Raw genomic sequence first — 14587 nt, 5'->3', positions numbered from 1 at the left:
CAAAACTGAACAAAGTGAGAGTGAGAGAAGGGAGGAAGAAAAGAAAAAAATAAGAGCAGCAGCACCTGTTTACAATCCCCATTACGCTTAAATAACTGAAAAAAAACTTTACTTTACAGCATGCATAGAAAACCACATGCCACAAAACTGGTACTACTTAAGAAAAAAATATCTTTACTTACATTTAACTTTGTCCCTCTTCTTCTCCTCCCCAAAGCACTTTTCCGAACAATAATGAGATGAAGTAGGGCATCTGCTTTAGAGTTCTCCGCAAGTCAACAAATTCTGAAAAAGACCAATATTTCCAGATCTTCTTGGTCTGTCATATTTCACAAATATAATTATTGCATTGTAATCCCACAGTAAGTTACTGATTTTATTACTTTTCATCTCTGAAATCCTGTCTCTCTTCTGTACTCTCAATTTTTCTAGTCAACTCTTGTGCTCTCTTCCTTCTCCCCAACATTTTCCATTGAAAAATTTGAAAAGGTTTCACAGGTACAGTCCCCTCTGTGGTTTTTATTACCAGAACAACAAGAAGCAGAATCTCCTTCTGTTTCACAGCTTACTTTTTGTTGGACAAACGTTTCTATTTCTTCCTTAGCAAGTACTTCATCAAAAGAATTACTTTGTCCCTCCAGGGAAGAACACCTTGAAGACACCTGGGTACAGCAGTTTGAATCTCACACCTGCATCTCAACATTCCCTGAATAGTGGCATACTTTTGCTCCTATTCTGTCTGGTGTACAATGAGTAATCATTTTCCAAAACACTCTGATGTCTCTCACTTTTAGTACTTCGTCATTCTGCCACAATTTGTCAGAATCAACTCCCGCTGGTAGGATTGTATCTTTACTATTAAAGATCTAGGTGGCTTTCTTATAGCCATGTTTGGAGCATATACACTATGCGCCCTTTCAACTAACAACTCCTGCTGTGGAATACTAGTCCAGTTGCTTATTTGTGCTTTCATAAAATTAATGCAGCCTATTCCTTCCAGCTTCTCTGGTATAGCTGAAAATCTCAGGGTTTTCCTACGTGCTCTGTCCTATAACTATATAATTTTTTTAAAACATCTCTTTCCGACCAATCTTGTATTCAGCCAGCCTTTTCTTTATTTCAACCTCAGATTTTTGCAGCTTTATCATCTCATCTGAATATCTGTTTAAAGTTTCTTCCACTTTTTAAAGCCTTTTGTTTGTGTTGATATACTCCATCAGTGTTTTTGTTTATTTTAACCAGGTCTGTATGCAGTTGTCTTGCATCTTCCTGTAGGTCACTGGTAATCATGTCTGAAGGTTGTATTGCTTTTTGCTGAACAGCTGCAGAACTTTCCCCAGTCAGTGTTTCTTCCTCCTCACTTTTTGTGATTTTTTTCCAGGTCTTCTGTATTTCTTTATTCCTGGCATCCAGGCAGTGCACTTAATGCCAATTACTGAAATTTACCCATACACACAAGTTTAATGGCCTTCTCTGCTGCATTTCTGTTTTCACACTGGAGAGCAAGAAATAAGTTGTTACTCAATGAGCAGCCATCTTGGAAGTGTCCCCAAACACATTCTCCTAACCTTTACTTTGAAGAAATAGTTAAACCATAGCAACCTGTAGTGCATAAGACCATGAACATTCAAATCCAAAGCAAGGTTTGAGGCTAAAATAGCTACCCAAACCAAAGACAATCACAAGGCATTTTTAGTTTTGTTCGTAATCTCAAAAGGCACATAACAGCAATGCTGTGAGCTGATTATGAATATTACCTACACGAAGGATGAAGCTAAAGTGAACCTACTGGCCAATAAATTTAGCTCTAACTTTTCCTCTCTTTCTCTCCTATGTCTGACCTTTAAGATATAGCTGAAACTAGCTCACCTCCAGCTATCACACAAGACCAAGTTCTAAAAATGCTATAAAAAAATCTAAAAATACTACACTGATGAGTCTGACAATATCCCTGGATGCATTTTAAATGGCATGAAGCATGATTTGGCTACACCCCTAATATTATTCTCAGCCTCCAAACAGGTTTTGTACCAAGCAAATGGAGAACAGCTACAGTCATTCCCCTACATAAGGGCGGCCTTTCCACAGACCAAGGCAGTTACAGACCCATGAGTCTGACCAGCCTCATATGAAAAGCCATTGAAAGACTTATCATGCAACTAATTAATCAGGGCATAGAAAACCTCCAAAGGCTGGAACCATCTCAGTTTGGATTCATAAAGGGTAGATCATAGTTACTCAAACTACTGGATTTTTTTGAGATCACCACAAAAACAATGGATCAAGGCAAAATGGGACAAGCCACACACCTCTACCTGGCCAAAACTATGACACAATTCCCCATTCAGGAATAGTAGAAAAGATAACTAAACAGGGAGTAAACCCCTATGTGACCCACAGATTGCTAACTGGCTCACAGACAGGGCAGGGGAAATCAAAACAGGATAAGTTACCGCCACAAAGAAACCAGTTACCAGTATAGTCCCCCAGTTCTGTGCTGGGACCTCTACTGTTTGACATCTACTTTTCTGAAGTAAAAGCCACTACTAAAGGGCTCAAGCTGACTAAGTTTGCAGATGACTGCAAGTTAGGAGCAGTCACTGAATCCCCAAACGACTTCGCCATCCTGCAGGAATGTTTGTCCTGAATAAATAACTGATGCCAAAATCATGGACTGACACTAAATGTCAAAAATATATATTACTGCATCCTTTGGAAGCCATCTACCCCAGGGAACTAACACATTGACAATATGCCTCTAAGAGTTGACCCAACTGTTTGGGTTTTGGGAACGTCTGCTGCGCACATGTTGGTCAAAAGTTAGGTCACTGTCCATTATTGTAAGAAATTCCTTCTAAATTGCACAGCTTATAAACAAAGGGATTTGTGTCTAGACCTAGGGATGCCATTGTCCCTCTTTACTCAGCACTCATTAGGTCAGTCACTAAATATAATGCCCCCTTTGGCATGTATCTGTTCAGACACATGCAATAACTAGAATGCCCACATAGATATCTTATTAAAAGGATACAAGACCTAAACAACAAGCCCTACATTGACTGACTCAAAGCCTTGTTACTATACTCAGCATTTTACAGACTGCTAAAAGGTGACCTGTGTCAGGCATGTAAGGCATCCTCCAACCCAATACTGATGGATGTACTCCACACCAGCAAGTAAAGTGGCATCAGAAATACTCTGTCTAGGGATCTAAACCTCTTCTGCAACATCAACATAACAGTTTTGAGGAACAGACATATTTCGAGATTATACTGTTGCTCTGGAATAGACTCCCCATCCACATAAAACCAAAGCTCATTCCTGCCCATATTCAAGTGCAACTTAGATCTATGGAAAGGAAACAGAAAAGTTATCCCAGAACTGTCCCCTGTACTACTAATGGACAGATGCAGCTCCTAAGTGCTTTATTCCATGCATGAGTCTGCTCAAATTATCTATGGTATGGTCGCAGCAATTCTCATTTGGGGTAATAAAGAAGTTATGTACTCGCCACAACACTCCATTTGAGTAGTTACACTTCATTTTGCAACCTGTGGGTATTCGGATCCATATCGGATCTGAGCTGGCAACTTTTCAAGCATCTGCTCCAAGCTCCAAACTCCTCCCCCTTACCCATAACCCATCATCTACCTTCCCTCAGATCGAGTTTGCCACTACTCAAACAATCAGCAACTCGACTTACAATAAACCATGAGAAGGTTTGGGGGAAGGAGGCTGGGAAGGTTGCAGAAAAATAAAGTGTAACTACTCAGATGGAGTGTTATGATGAGTACATAACTTCTTTATCTGAAGTAGTTAACTTCATTTTATCTGCAACCTGTGGGACAGAGTCCCCAGCTACTTAAACTCCTGAGAGGCCCTCATGGAAGGATATTCCTAAGCACCAAAGAGCCGAAGGATGCTCTCCCTCTGGAGATCAAATCCAACTTATAATGAGAAATGAAGGTATGTGACCTTGCCCAACTTGCTGCCACACAAATGTCATCCAATGAAAACCTACACCAAAAAGCAGTAGAAGTCGCTATAGATCTGGTAGAATGAGCCTTAATAGTACCAGGCGGGGACAGACCTTTGTCTTTGTAAATTTGCAAAATACATTGTGTAATCCATCTAATTAAGGAAACACTGGAGATGGCTTTACCCTGAAAGGGTTTAGAAAAAGATACAAATAGCTGGTCAGACTTATGGAAGGGCTTTGTTCTATGTAAATAAAAACAAAGTCGTCTATGAACATCTAGCAAATGCAGGTTATATTCACCCTTGAAAGTTTGGAAAGAAAACTGACAGGTTAATTGTTTGATTAATGTTTGATTCAGAAGCCACTTTTGGTAAGAAAGAAGGGTTTGTGCGGAGAGAAAACCTGTCCTTATGGAAGATCAAGTAAGGGGGCACGGCAGACAAAGCCCGAATCTCAGAAACCCTCCTAGCCGACCGTAATGGCCACTAGGAAGGCTGTCTTCCAGGATAAGAACTTCAAATCTACTGATGCTGCAGGGTCACAGGGGGGAACAACTAAAGCCTGGAGAGCCAAGGTAAGGTCCCAAGGAGCAACAGAGTCCTTAATAGGAGGACGCAAAAGAAAGGTGCCTCTAAGGAAAGCCTTACACAGTCTAGAAGAGGCCAGGGCATTCATGTTTTCGCCGAAGTGGAAATTCGAAATAGCTGCCAGTTGCACTTTCACAGTGGAGGAACTAGCCCCTTGCCGAAAAATATTGGCTAAGAAATCGAACACTGCAGGAACAGGGGCTGTAAAAGGATCCAGGTTTCTCTGAGAAGCCCAAATAGAGAATAGTTTCCATCTACTGCAGTAAATCTTCCTAGTGGAGGCCTTGTGAGAGGCCACCAGAATAGCTTTTATTGAAGATGAAAGACCAGGAGTCCTGGCAATCAAGGGAACTGGAGCAACCAAGCAGTCAGCTTGAGGCTGTCCAGGTTGGGCGGACAAGTGCCAGAGGGATGAGAAATGAGATCTGGACAGGGATTTAACATGCGACCAGAGGACATAAAGCAACCCATGAGACCAAGCATGGACTAGAGAAGAACTCGTCACACTTCGCGTTGGAAGGAGATGTGAAGAGATCGCAGCACGGCTGATCCCACGCAAGGAAAATCTCCTCCGCTATAGACTGCTTCAGAGACCACTCGTATGGCATTAGAATAGCCCGACTCAATCTGTCCGCAAAAATGTTGGAGCGTCCCGGGATTGCGTTGAAATCAAAAGCAGACTGGTGGAGATCACCCACTCCCACACTCTCATGGCCTTGCAACACAGAGTAAGATCTGGTTCCTCCCGGTTTGTTGATGTACCAGATAACTGACATGTTGTCTAACTGAATTGCAATAGTCCCCGCAGGAAGAACAGTGCGGAAGGCTTGCAACGCTAAAAGCACTGCTCTCATCTCCAGAACATTGATGTGCAATCTGGTCTCGATCTGGGACCACGTGCCTTGGACCATCCTTCCCAGATAATGCCCCCCCTACCCAAGCTGGGAGGCATCCGTGGTCACTGTGGCTTGGGCTGTGGGTGAAACAAATGGGCATCCCACTGCGATCTCCGGGGATTGGAGCCACCAGAGGAGTGACGCCCTGCAGGCTTTGCTGATTTGAATTGGATGTTCCATGGGGAGATCTAGCCAAAATCACTGTATGGCTAGAGTCCATTGAAAAACCCGCATGTGAAGACACGCACAGGAGAGGATCGAGATTGCTGGAGCCATAGAGCCCAGGGCTCTGAGAACATCGCCCGTCTTTGGGTAACCTGGGGCCAAGAACTATAGATATATGGGCCCGTAGACTCTGGACCCTGTCTGGACTTAGAAAGACTTTCAGTTGAAGGGTGTCCAGCCATGCCCCGATGAAGTCCAAGATCTGCACTGGGTCCAAAAGGGACTTGAAAACATTGATAGTGATCCCTAGCCAGTCTGCAAGATGAAGGAAGGAGTCTCTGGCTTGGCAAAGAAGATGCTTGGTGGAAGCAGCGAGGAGCTAATCGTCTAGGTAAGGGAATACCTGAATTCCCTGAAGCCACAGGTGAGCCACTACGACTGCCATTACATTGGTAAACACCCTGGGAGCCGTGATGAGACCGAAGGGTAGGGATCTGAACTGGAAATGATTGGCTCCCAGCTGGAAGCGAAGAAATCTCCTGGAGCTTCTGCGAATCTTGATATGGTAGTAAGCGTCCTGGAGGTCTATCGAGCACATCCAGTCACATTCTCGAAGATAAAGTAGAATGGACTGTAGGTTGACCATCTGGAATTTCTGTTTGGCGACAGCCAGGTTTAAGGTTGATAGGTCCAAAATGGGCCTGAGGTCCCCCGTCTTTTTTGGCACTACAAAGAACCTGGAGTAAACGCCTGATCCAGACTGATCGGGGGGAGGACCGGTTCGATGGCTCATTTGAGAAGCAGCTTGAAAATCTCTAGCGCTGCCATCTCCCTTTGAGTAGGTGGGAGCTCTGGAAGGAGCTTTGATTGTATGGGAGGGGCAACAAATGGGATGGTGTAGCCTTTGGATATTATTTGAAGCACCCAACGATCTGCAATTATGGACTTCCAAGCCATTGGGTGCAAAGTTAACCTTCCCCTGACTGCCTCCAGAGTAGGACAGTCCGGCAACCCCTCAGGGCTGCTGCGTGGGCCTGCCTGAAAAGGGCTCCCTAGACCCAAAGTCCCTCGGACCCCCTCTGCCTCTGGGATGGAGTCTGTCATGTCCCCCTCTGCCTCTAGGGGACGAGTTGTCCTGAGAGTCCTGGGAAAAACTGCGATTTCCGGAACCACATCTTCTTTTGCCCTCTCCGATTCCTAGAAAAGGACCTTTGAGGACTAGAGAAGCGGATTCCGACGGCAGACAAAGTCTTCCCGTCTTTTTCACTCTGGACAAGGGTGTCACGTACAGTCTTCCCAAAGAGAGAAGAACCATTGAAGGGAGCATTCGTGAAAGACACCTTAAAGGGGTCTGCAAATTGACACAGTCTGAGCCAAGCACGTCGCCTCATAGCCACGCCAGTCCTAGCCACCCTAGCCGCTCCTTCCGTAGCATGGGAAAGAAGGTGCATAGACGTGTTTGATACTGACTTCAGAGTTGACATTTTCGCGGAGAACAGACGCTTGTCCTCCGGTGACAAAGACTCTGGGGGTGACTCAGCTAACTCCGTGACTAGGTTTCGCTGCAGTCATACAACATGTGCCCAATAGTTCAGCACTCGGATGGAAAACGTCACTGAAGAATACACTAACTTCCCAAATCGATCTACCGTCCTGGACGCCTTGTCCGGAGGGTGGACAGAGGAACTTTCCTGAACCAGTTCCCTCTTGGTGGCTGCTGCAACCACCATAGCATCCACAGGGAATCCTTTATACCAGGCCTGTCTTTCCGAGGGTGGAGAGAGAATCTTGTCCGGACATTTGGGTATTGACTCTGGTGTCAAGCTCCTTCCATGCCCACGTGGTGGTAAGATCCACCAAAGGATCCACCAGCGGGGACACCCAGGACGTAGATGGACCCGTGCCAAAAGCCTCTAGGAACATTGATTCATCCGTAGAAGGTTTTGGGGCTGACCAACCTCCTCTCTGGCGGAGGATCCTGTCTCCAAAGGAGACATCCTCGGGAGGTGACCTAGGGGAACCTTCTCCATCTAATCAGTGTCTTCTGTCAAGGACTCAGGGGAGTCCAGGTGCCTCCTTTTACACGTGTGGTTATGAGGACCCTCTTCAGTGAGACTCTCTGAATAGGGCTCGTGAGCCGCGGGGGATTCCGCCAAGGGAACTGTCTGGGGGTCCTCCAGCATGGGCTGTCCCTGGGACAAGCTGAAGGGAGTCGTAACCAAATCCGAGGGGGTCTGGGCAGAATCCAAGGAAATAAGCTGGGGTCTCTATACTTGGGAGAGAACCCTCTCCATCACGTTGAACACCGATGGAGAACGCACCTCCTTAGCACCAAACAAGGAGGAAGCTCTCCCTGGGTCCGCAGTGAGGATTGGGGCAGAGGCTAGGGTAGCCAGAGCTCCGAAGGAACGGCTCGGGTCCAACAAAGTCGGAGCCGAAGACACCGCCATCCCCTTGGGTCTGTCTCCCCGTCCTCATCCCGAGAGCTGGTCGGATCAGAGGAATTCAAGGTAATCGCTGGAGTCGAGGTTGGAGGAACCATCAGCGCAGAAACCCCAGCTCCAAGATCCTCAGATCCATAAACCCTGAAACCGCTGGCCGGATCGGGGAAGGAGAAATAGGATGAAAGAAGAGCATGGAGGTCCCCCCCTCTGGAGGGAGAGGGGCCTGGCAAGGCTCCCATCTCGATTTGGGTCCAAATAAATCTCATCATCCTGTCCATATCCATTTCAGACAGACTCAGAGTCGAGCGCGAAGAAGTGACCAACTTGGATCTAGCTGGATGCTGTGAAGATCTGGATGAAGGCCTCAGTTCTGAAGGCTCCGTCGGCTCCAGGGAGAATCTAGGGAAGTGGAGCAGAGGAGACACAGGTCTTGACACGTTGGAAGGTGGGCTAGGGAAGGACTCCCGATCTGGAGACCGTTTACGGGGCCTATCCCCCTTCTTCTCTCTATCTCTGTCCTTTTTCCTTTCTCTTCCTTTTGCATTCCCTTCAACAGGTCTAGTGGGAGGATGAGTCCCTGCCTGGGGGGGGGGTTGGGCAGTAGCTCTGGAAGCCAAGAACGAGTAAGATGAGTCCAGCATGGAAGCATGGAGAACGCCTTTAGCCACCAGTTTGGCTTTCCTCTCCTTTAAGGCCCTAGGATTAAAACCGGCACACACACTGGGTAGACAAATGTGGAACATCTAGACAAACAACACACAAGGTGTGGCCATCCGCCGGTGAAAGCTTATGGCCACACACTGTGCATTTCTTAAATGTAGGTTTAGGCTGATCAGCCATTCTACACACACACACAGCCACACCTACTAAACTCCAACACACTAAAAACCACGCACACCTAAAGGGAAGGGCGGGCGTACACTAAACTACTTCACCAACTAAACTTTTTCCGACAAACAAGCGTTTGGGGGAGGAAAAGACAACTAAGACAAACTCTCACTACGCACAAGAAAAAGTTTTACCAAAAAGCACTTACTACAACCCTAATTGCTCAGAGCTACGGAGACCACGATGCTGATGCACGAAGCGGCAAACGAGATCTGGGGGAAGGTATGAGATGGTGATGGTTATGGGCAAGGGGAGGAGCTTGGAGCAGATGCTTGAAAAGTTGCCGGCTCGGATCCGATATGGATCCGAATACCCACAGGCTGCAGATAAAATGAAGTTAACTACTTCAGATATATAATTATTGGCCACAGTATGGGCAAGACCAATCTCCAACTAAATGGAAAAAGTTAATCTGAGCACAAACTGGCCCGCAAGGGGAGCTAGCCGAATACCTACCTACGAACTCATAAAAAGAGCTCTCAAGAGATCAATGGTTAATGTTGATCCCTCACTTTACTTTCAAATTAAAGTCCATTTCTCCTGAGATGTCCTGGGAGTACTACTATCAAAAGATGTTTTATTACCTCACCTTGCAAATAACACGTCAAAATAAACGGCATATTAAATCTCAACATTTTAATCACAATAATGCATTTTAAGTCATGTCAGCAAAAATACCTGCTATAGAACCTCACACAGAAGATGGATTAGAAATGTTGACATTATCTGTATGTATCAAAATGATCTCAGAAGTTTAAAACACCATGAAATATAGAGCAAACATATGTCTACTCTGAGCATAAGTCCCATATAAATTAATTTTAGTCACTTATGTTCTAAGAATGCATTTCTAACCACATTGACATTATGACTTTGCATTCAGTTCAAATTCAGGTAACAGATGTAGTTTTCAGGAAAGGTGACAAAGTCTCAATGCATTACTGCTTGAGCATCATTTGTCACCTCTGAATACTTACTACTTTTTGAATTGCAACTACTCAGTAATTAAGCCTGGGGCTCCTGTAGAGTCTAAAGACAGACACTCCATTATGCAGCTCTCCCTTCACTATGCTACACTTGGCTACCATTACCATAAATTTCCCAATGTTTAAAGTCCACTGAAATAGTCAAGTGGCATGTTTCTTCCCATCCCACCCCCCCCCACCCCCAGTTGTATTCTTGTTCAGTAATCTTTACCTTGTTCCTCAGGCATAATTCCTTGCTCACACAATCCAATGACAACAGTTGCAAGCCTATCCCTGCTTGGGAAGGTGACATTCAGAATCATTGGAAACTACAGCTTGTTCTTAACTTACATGGACACTCTTACGGAAACCAGAAACTGTGCCCTGTTGCTGTATAGTAGCATCCATTTACAGTTACCCTCTGCCCAAATCACCAACGTTGTGATAGAATCTGTTACTTGTACCAAATCACCAACAGAATCAAAATCATTGAACAACCACAGCTCCTGTCAGCCATAAATACAGGCTTTTTTCAATACCTAGCGATCTCTTGGTTTTCACAGACTTCAAACAGTGAAATCCTTCTTCACCCTGTAGAATCCTACTCAAGTGCAAGCTTCTTTAATTATCTTCCAATGTAACAGACTCTGCTCTATATCAACTATTTGGCTGCTCAGTTCCCAGATTTATTTTACATATCAACCACTCAACGCTGCAACAGTATTACAGAGTTATACTGCTCTTTTAGGAACTCACTAGACTCATCCCCAAATATTTAAAGTTAATTAGAAAAATTATTCAAAAGCCCAAACACAACTTTCATCTGCTGTCTGACTGCTTCTAGGGCATTTTTCATAATATACACTCCATAAGAGCAACACCATTCACCAACTACTCTGGTCATTGAACTTAGGAATAAACTTTGAGGTATCCCTCACAGTTAGTCTGCTCCTCAAAAATATCTCTTCACTCTTCCGTAAAATATGAAGCCACCATATTAACATCAATAAGTATTTCTAGTGCTAAAACTGCACTGAAAAAGTAACCTTTAAAAGCTAAAGATACACTTTTTTATTGTATTTGACAGGAAAGCTGAAGACAGCAACCAATACCATTGCGATACCATGAGACTTCATCTCTACAAGTCTTCTGATTATTCAGTCTATGAGGTGAAGAGATAATTTCAACTTAAAAAGAGAAAATGAGGTTATTGCTGACTAATAAAACTGGAGCCCCCTGCAGAAAGTCTGAGTAAGAAGTAGCAGGAACCATATCTGCCAAGGTCAGTAAACGGCTATGGGAATGACTCTGGCCTTGAGCCAAAGATGCAAAGGGGGCTCCCCAAACTGTCAATAAGGAATCCACTGTCAGAACCTTACATAGGCTCAGCAATAAAAAAGGGAAGCATTGTATTGAAATTAGTGGGAAAAATCTACTAATGCACAGTCCAGTGACAGAGATATGACAAAACGCTCTGTGACAGTAAAATGACTCGCCATCTACTGGTACTTCAGTATCCAATGAAGCATACTTGTGATGAGAAGGTGGGTGAACAGGACAGTGGAGGAGATGGTTGCCAGGAACCCTAAGAATTGCAGAAAATGTACTGATGGCTTTAAGTCAAGAAAAAAATCTTAACTCCCAATTTTGCTGCAGACAAAAAAAACAATCATTCTTCTGCAGTAATTGAAAAAGTAAAGACTTCTAAAAGTGTTTTGCAGATAACACCCTCAACCCCTACATATGTGTACTCCCAACATCTGTGAAACTGGGGGGGGGGTGAAAAAGAGAAACCTTACTTACTCGTACTTCAGGGATCTCTCACTTACAAATACTGATGGGAAGGGAGTTCATAGCTTTACATCAATCATCTTGGAGGTAATGAAAAAGGCATCAAGGTAAATCTGTATTCTTGCAGAAATAAACATGTCTTACCTCTGCCTTCTCATTGACAAAGCCAATAATTTGGTCTCCTCATCTTCCTCTCTCTCTATGGGTAGGGAAAACTAGCACAAAGCATCCAACCTAACCATAATGAACAGGATTTTCTGCAAAAACAGCAATGTCCTAGTTCATAGCAAGTCTAAGGGCTTGCAACCATAGCTGATCGAAAGAAAGGACAACTACTACAGATTCCCTTGACAGGAGCAGTAGGAGACAGTTATGTAATTGTAACAACACAGAAAACTTTCTTTAGGACATGTACAATCAAGTTACCCTTACTGAAAGCTTTATGCATAGATGATATGCTACAGATAACTTTTTGTACAGGAAAAGGGTGAATTACAGGAATCTCATGTGGGATTCTCAGACACTGATGTACTACACAGGCATCTCTCATGTTGGGTGAAACATTACTGGCACTCTCTGGAAGCAGCAACATGATTCCCTAAAGAACCTCCATCTGAAATGTGGTGGAACTGCAGTGCATAATGAATCTCCAAGATTCAGAAAAGAATATACTTCCCACATCATCTTCAAGATAAGACATGGAAGCAAAAACTGGGAACTGCACTGTTCATCCTCTGTCTAGATACTCAACAAAGCATTCCTCAGAATTTTACAAACCTCCTTCACGGTTACGCATCCTCAGGGGATATTGCATTAAATAAGGAGTGCAGGGAGCAGGAAGCTGTGGGTGTGAGTGGTACTGAATACTACTTAACTCGGGGCAGTTTTTTTTTTTAATTCGTAAAATTTGAAGGGATGTTCTATTGCTTGATCAGGACTTGAAATATGAAAACCTAGGAGTGTCAAGATGTTTGTCTGATTCCATGTCTGAAGTCTAACTGACATTAGTGAAGGTTCTATAAGCCACGACAAAACTGAGAACTAGTCTCCCATGTGTAGTCTTGTGAAAAGTCATCCCCCGAGCACAGCCTACCTACTGTAACACTAGGTAGGGAAGGTCACCCTTCTCTGCTGGCAAGAGGACTTTTTCCTCTCTGGCTACTGGGCTGGTCTACCTTAGAGGAAAAGGAGAAAGGTAATGGCAGGGTGCCAAAGTCCCGCCATAGAAGTCAATGCCCATTTCTTCTCTTGTAGGTCTCTGCCAAAAGCCTGAGGTGCCTTCTCACAAAGGACCTCCCCAAAAGTGATATATAGAAAAGCCTGTCTCAGCTTTTCCTTAGATTAGACCCTTAACTATGACATACTGCACAAGTACATAGATGCTGCTGTCCTCTGTTATAGTTTTGGCACAGTAAAAATTAACACTAGGGTACATGCAAGTCACAAGCCATCATAAAAATATTTTTTCCCCCCAAATATCCATTGACAGCATAAACAGAGAATTCTGTCAGCTCTTTCAGAGCCTGAATAAAAGGGGGCTAAAACAGAGAACGGCAAAGCAGACACTTCAGAACTTTATGGCTCCAAATAGCAGCAAGTGCTGTTGTCTTACTTACCTTGACTACAGCCTTAGATTCAGTACCAGGCAGCAAGGATCTGTGGTGACTTGATCTTGCTCCAAGTTGAAAATATCACATAGAAGTATACTCCAGGATATCTGTACAGACGTACACTCCATTCTTTTGGGGCTTTATAATGAATGTCCACTTTCTCTGGAGAAGAGATAGAATATGAGTGCTTTCAGGTTGTAAAACAGTAACTTGTGAACAGGTTCTGGTATGGAAGAAATGATCAAGAGACAGACATCCCTATTCCCCAAACATAAACTACACGGAAAAGATCTGTTATTATCCAAATCTGTCTTAAAGGCAAGAACTTCAGTATACTCTAACCTCGCACTTAAGCAGAATCAAGGAAGGAGCGAGGTAGTCATAGTCAATGAACTAGCTCCAGTAGGGGGAAATGCATACTTTGCAGAAACCTCAAGCACAAAACAAGAAACAGAGGACTAGCTCCTAACCTGAAGGCAGAGACAGGTCAAATACTGTGCTGGTGTGCCACAGAACAAAACAAGACCTTAAGCTGCTGAAAAACTGCATTCCACGAACATGTGAATCCAGATTAACCTGGCTGCATCCAAGCAGGTTTTAGTGTTTGTAAGCCCAGTTGAATGACCATGGGTCTATCAAACCTGAGAAGGGTAAAAGGAGTCTGTCCAACTCTAAGTGGTAAGATAAGGTTTTGATGTGGGGAGGGATGAAAAAGGAATGCTCTCAGAGTAGCCTCAAAACGTCTTCTTTGAATGTCACCTCTGCATAAGCTAGCTGTCTCTACCTCTTGGTGTAAAGTTCATATGCACTACACTATTAATCTTTGAAGATATTAGTCTAGTAAGCAACCTTACTAGCCATGCGAGAGTGTGCAGCTGGTGAAGGGGGAAACTAAAATGCTGGAGAAGGCTTTGGCTACTGCCTAGTCTCCTGTTTTCTTCTCCCTCATTTCCTGTTCATTGACATAATATATTCCAATACTGCCACTCTCTAAGAGAGATCTCTAGTTTCTTATGCCTCCGTTTTCTGACAATCAGAATGAACATATTCTACTTTGGCACTTTTAACACTAATGCATACTGTGCTCCTTTCTCAGGGAGTGCAAACACCAGTGTGGGTTGTAATTGGTGATCTGATGACTGCAGGAATGCTTTGAGGGCTTCCGTTTCTTCACTGATGTGTGGCAATAACTATGATATGCTAGGATTAAGATCTGAAGTGTGCAAGTGGCAAAAAAGAACTGGAGAGCACTGACAAGAGTT

General features: G+C 44.0%; 1 protein-coding gene across 2 annotated transcripts in view; it reads right to left on the bottom strand.

Moving 5' to 3' along the window:
* The window catches only part of INTS14 (integrator complex subunit 14), a 359639-nt gene that overhangs the window by 117410 nt on the left and 227642 nt on the right, over nucleotides 1–14587 (bottom strand). The window lies entirely within an intron of this gene.

Source organism: Protopterus annectens, chromosome 7.part0, assembly GCF_019279795.1.
Source record: "Protopterus annectens isolate FY-2018-M chromosome 7.part0, PAN1.0, whole genome shotgun sequence".
NCBI classification, from domain to species: Eukaryota; Metazoa; Chordata; order Ceratodontiformes; family Protopteridae; genus Protopterus; species Protopterus annectens.
This window is presented reverse-complemented; position numbering and strand designations above follow the sequence as displayed.